Raw genomic sequence first — 5,587 nt, forward strand, 5'->3', positions numbered from 1 at the left:
CGTTCGCATCGATCCTCTCAGGCGACCCATGCTTGGTGGTTAGTGCTTGCGCGTGCGCGCCCCGTGTGTGCTGGAATTGGCCAACCAGTGCACATTGGTGGTGCGTACCGTGACTTGCACCATGTGACGAGAGTGTTGAAGAACACTGTGTGGTGACTCTATGCCTATGTGATGGGGTGCTTGTAACACACGACCGAACCGACGGCTCGTTGGATGGTCACGACAGTGTGGTGCAGGTGCGCCCATGTGTAACGAATACATTGAGTGCCGTTGGAGGTTAGCGGTTGGTTGGTTGCATGCTACAACTTCGCGTTGTACATGGGCTGGCCGCTGCGCTTCCTTCGGGTTGCCACTTGATGTTGATAGGGTTGATGTATTGTGTTCGTTGACTTTTGGTTCATTCCAAAAGTCTTCGGACTTAGATAATTTTACAAGTGTCGGCGCTCTCGGACCGAAAATAAGAAGACAACTAAGAAGAAAAAGAGAAAGAAGCTAATAGTGGAAAGTATTCTTCTTCAAAGAAGGAACAAAAATTTTACAAGTGTTGAAAAATTTCCTAAGTCCAAAAAATTTTCTAAGTCCAGAAAATTTTCTAAGTCCCACAAAATGGAACATGATGAAGAAGATACAGAAGTTGAAAATTTTTCTAAGTCCAAAAAATTTTCTAAGTCCAGAAAATTTTCTAAGTCCAAAGTGTTGGAACAATTTCCAAAGGCCCATAGGTTGCACTGAATTTTCCTAAGTTGGCCACAAGTACCCATGAGGTATCGAGAAGGTTCACCCGAAGGACATAATATGTCCCAAAGTACCGATAGAGCACCCACAAAGAGCACCCAATTGGCCTAAGTTGGCCAAAAGTACCGATAGAGTACCCACAAGTAGCACTGAGTTGGCCTAAGTTGGCCAAAAGTACCGATAGAGTACCCACAAATAGCACCGAATGGGCCTAAGTTGGCCAAAAGTACCGATAGAGTACCCACAAGAAGCACTGAGTTGGCCTAAGTTGGCCAAAAGTACCGATAGAGTACCCACAAATAGCACCCAGTTGGCCTAAGTTGGCCAAAAGTACCGATAGAGTACCCACAAATAGCACCGAGTGGGCCTAACATGGCCAAAAGTACCGATAGAGTACCCACAAATAGCACCGAGTGGGCCTAACATGGCCAAAAGTACCGATAGAGTACCCACAAAGAGCACCCCATGGGCCTAAGTTGGCCAAAAGTACCGATAGAGTACCCACAAATAGCACCGAGTGGGCCTAACATGGCCAAAAGTACCGATAGAGCACCCACATATAGCACCGAATGGGCCTAACATGGCCAAAAGTACCGATAGAGCACCCACATATAGCACCCCATTGGCCTAAGTTGGCCAAAAGTACCGATAGAGTACCCACAAAGAGCACCCAATTGGCCTAAGTTGGCCAAAAGTACCGCCAAGTAGCACCATAGAGGCCCGAGTAGAGCGAAATGTGGGCCAAATTGAACATTTGAAAATTTTTACAAGTCCAGAAAATTTTCTAAGTCCAGAAAATTTTCTAAGTCCAAAGAGTTGGACAAATTTCCTTAGGCCCAAAGGTTGCACTGAATGTTCCTAAGTTGGCCATCAGTACCCATGAAGTATCGCGAAGGTTCACCCGAAAGACACAATATGCACTAAAGTACCCACAGAGTACCCACAAGTTGCACCCAATTGGCCTAAGTTGGCCAAAAGTACCGACAAGTAGCACCATAGAGGCCCGAGTAGAGCGAAATGTGGGCCAAAGTACCGAGTAGTTGCCACAAATGCCCAAATGGATACCAAAATGTGGTACCAAGTACCTAACTGTTGCAACAAATGCTAGCTTTCTGACCAAAAGCTGTGGGCCAATTTCGTAGAAGAACCGCCTAGGCGAAAAGGCAAAAATCGCCGAAGCTGGCCCGCTCGCAGAGCTCGCGGGCCAGGAGATACTCATAGGGCGATTTACTAGAGTGGGGAACTTGAGAATTTTTGTGTCCGAGACTTTGGGCAACTTCGCGGCCGCCCCCTTAAAGTAAAAGATTTTCTCTGGGTGCCTAAAATTCGCAATTCCCGCAAAGTCGGGAAGACGTTAAAGTTTTTGCCCAAAAAATGGCCATCGATTTAAGGTGATTTTCCAATAAGAAAATGCTTCCTATTTTGAATTTTTTCGAATATTTCCTAAACTAAGCGTCGGAGCACATGGCCGTGGAGGAACTTTTGGTAGCTTTTGGCAAGGGCTATCGGATGAAATAATAAGAAAGGCCATCAGAGCGATATTGGATTAATGCGGGCTCATAAACGCACCTGAGAAGTGAAAATTGGTACCTTGCACGCAGGATGCAAGAAATGCTTGAGTGTTAACCATCATCGGTACCAAGTACCTAGGTTATATCGAGTGCGTAGATGGAAGTCGGTACCAAAGGGAAACCTTCCTAGGCTAGGTGCACGCAAGTGAGTATGGATCGATCAGTAGAAAGATGGGAAGCCCAAGGAAACCTTCCTAGGCTAGGTGCACGCAAGTGAGTATGGATCGATCAGTAGAAAGATGGGAAGCCCAAGGAAACCTTCCTAGGCTAGGTGCACGCAAGTGAGTATGGATCGATCAGTAGAAAGATGGGAAGCCCAAGGAAACCTTCCTAGGCTAGGTGCACGCAAGTGAGTATGGATCGATCAGTAGAAAGATGGGAAGCCCAAGGAAACCTTCCTAGGCTAGGTGCACGCAAGTGAGTATGGATCGATCAGTAGAAAGATGGGAAGCCAAAGGAAACCTTCCTAGGCTAGGTGCACGCAAGTGAGTATGGATCGATCAGTAGAAAGATGGGAAGCCATAGGAAACCTTCCTAGGCTAGGTGCACGCAAGTGAGTATGGATCGATCAGTAGAAAGATGGGAAGCCCAAGGAAACCTTCCTAGGCTAGGTGCACGCAAGTGAGTATGGATCGATCAGTAGAAAGATGGGAAGCCCAAGGAAACCTTCCTAGGCTAGGTGCACGCAAGTGAGTATGGATCGATCAGTAGAAAGATGGGAAGCCATAGGAAACCTTCCTAGGCTAGGTGCACGCAAGTGAGTATGGATCGATCAGTAGAAAGATGGGAAGCCCAAGGAAACCTTCCTAGGCTAGGTGCACGCAAGTGAGTATGGATCGATCAGTAGAAAGATGGGAAGCCCAAGGAAACCTTCCTAGGCTAGGTGCACGCAAGTGAGTATGGATCGATCAGTAGAAAGATGGGAAGCCATAGGAAACCTTCCTAGGCTAGGTGCACGCAAGTGAGTATGGATCGATCAGTAGAAAGATGGGAAGCCATAGGAAACCTTCCTAGGCTAGGTGCACGCAAGTGAGTATGGATCGATCAGTAGAAAGTGGGAAGCCCATTACCAAATGCCCTAGTGAAGACCGTAAACGAATATCATGAACCGATAAGGAGCACCAAATGCCCTAGTGAAGACCGTAAACGAATATCATGAACCGAGAAGGAGCACCAAATGCCCTAGTGAAGACCGTAAACGAATATCATGAACCGATAAGGAGCACCAAATGCCCTAGTGAAGACCGTAAACGAATATCATGAACCAAGAAGTAGCAACGAATGCCTGAAAAAGTACCAAGTCCACGGTATAGAGTAACGAGAGCTAACCGCCGTGATGTATGCAATGAGGGCAGCCATTGCATGGGTTCTGGACTTGGTTCGCGAATAACTTTTTTGCTAGACATCGGACAAAGTTGACGTGGAAGAACGAAATGTAGCATTTGGTGCCACCTATCCAAAACTTTTTCAAGATTGAAGATCCGATCGATACAGCCTGAGTTATAGGCAAAAGTTGGTGCAAAATTGAGCATTTTTAATGGTGAAAAATCGGTACTCCTCGAATAGCTCCTGTTGGAAGCATCGGACCACATGGTCGTGGAGGAACATATTGTAGCGTGCGGTGTCAAGTATCGACACCCAAAACCGCATGTCCGATGGACGGAAAATGACCAAGTTATAGTGAAAACTTGGTTGCACCAAATTCCCGAAGAAGTGCAACGAGAAGGTGAATGCGCAGGTTGTTCGTCGAATAGCTCCGGCCACAGACATGGTAGCGATTAGTGGTGCATGGAAGAAATCTAGCCACAAGTGCCATCTACCCATGGCCAGAAGAAAGTGTGGCCATATCTTGGATACCGGCGGAGCTATGGGGCAAATATGGGCCAAAAATGGTGCAAGTTGGACCAAAAATCCGAAAAAGTACCTAGGTAAATGCGCAGGTTGTTCGTCGAATAGCTCCGGCCACAGACATGGTAGCGATTAGTGGTGCATGGAAGAAATCTAGCCACAAGTGCCATCTACCCATGGCCAGAAGAAAGTGTGGCCATATCTTGGATACCGGCGGAGCTATGGGGCAAATATGGGCCAAAAATGGTGCAAGTTGGACCAAAAATCCGACCAAGTGCGCGAGGCGCTTTCGTGAATAGCTCCGGCCACAGACATGGTAGCGATTAGTGGTGCATGGAAGAAATCTAGCCACAAGTGCCATCTAGCCATGGCCAGAAGAAAGTGTGGCCATATCTTGGATACCGGCGGAGCTATGGGGCAAATATGGGCCAAAAATGGTGCAAGTTGGACCAAAAATCCGACCAAGTGCGCGAGGCGCTTTCGTGAATAGCTCCGGCCACAGACATGGTAGCGATTAGTGGTGCATGGAAGAAATCTAGCCACAAGTGCCATCTACCCATGGCCAGAAGAAAGTGTGGCCATATCTTGGATACCGGCGGAGCTATGGGGCAAATATGGGCCAAAAATGGTGCAAGTTGGACCAAAAATCCGGCCAAGTGCGCGAGGCGCTTTCGTGAATAGCTCGGGCCACAGACATGGTAGCGATTAGTGGTGCATGGAAGAAATCTAGCCACAAGTGCCATCTACCCATGGCCAGAAGAAAGTGTGGCCATATCTTGGATACCGGCGGAGCTATGGGGCAAATATGGGCCAAAAATGGTGCAAGTTGGACCAAAAATCCGAAAAAGTACCTAGGTAAATGCGATGGTTGTTCGTCGAATAGCTCCGGCCACAGACATGGTAGCGATTAGTGGTGCATGGAAGAAATCTAGCCACAAGTGCCATCTACCCATGGCCAGAAGAAAGTGTGGCCATATCTTGGATACCGGCGGAGCTATGGGGCAAATATGGGCCAAAAATGGTGCAAGTTGGACCAAAAATCCGAAAAAGTACCTAGGTAAATGCGCAGGTTGTTCGTCGAATAGCTCCGGCCACAGACATGGTAGCGATTAGTGGTGCATGGAAGAAATCTAGCCACAAGTGCCATCTACCCATGGCCAGAAGAAAGTGTGGCCATATCTTGGATACCGGCGGAGCTATGGGGCAAATATGGGCCAAAAATGGTGCAAGTTGGACCAAAAATCCGACCAAGTGCGCGAGGCGCTTTCGTGAATAGCTCCGGCCACAGACATGGTAGCGATTAGTGGTGCATGGAAGAAATCTAGCCACAAGTGCCATCTACCCATGGCCAGAAGAAAGTGTGGCCATATCTTGGATACCGGCGGAGCTATGGGGCAAATATGGGCCAAAAATGGTGCAAGTTGGACCAAAAA

At 47.7% G+C, this 5,587-nt stretch overlaps 1 non-coding gene across 1 annotated transcript in view; it reads left to right on the forward strand.

The window, feature by feature from the left end:
- Nucleotides 1–44, forward strand: part of LOC125774111 (large subunit ribosomal RNA) — a 4,179-nt gene extending 4,135 nt beyond the window's left edge. Inside the window, exon 1 of the ribosomal RNA XR_007420602.1 lies at nucleotides 1–44. This exon is cut by the window's left edge and continues 4,135 nt beyond it. This is a non-coding gene — a ribosomal RNA (large subunit ribosomal RNA).
- The last annotated feature ends 5,543 nt before the right edge of the window (nucleotides 45–5,587 follow it).

The sequence above is a fragment of the Anopheles funestus genome (assembly GCF_943734845.2).
Source record: "Anopheles funestus chromosome X unlocalized genomic scaffold, idAnoFuneDA-416_04 X_unloc_81, whole genome shotgun sequence".
NCBI lineage: Eukaryota > Metazoa > Arthropoda > Insecta > Diptera > Culicidae > Anopheles > Anopheles funestus.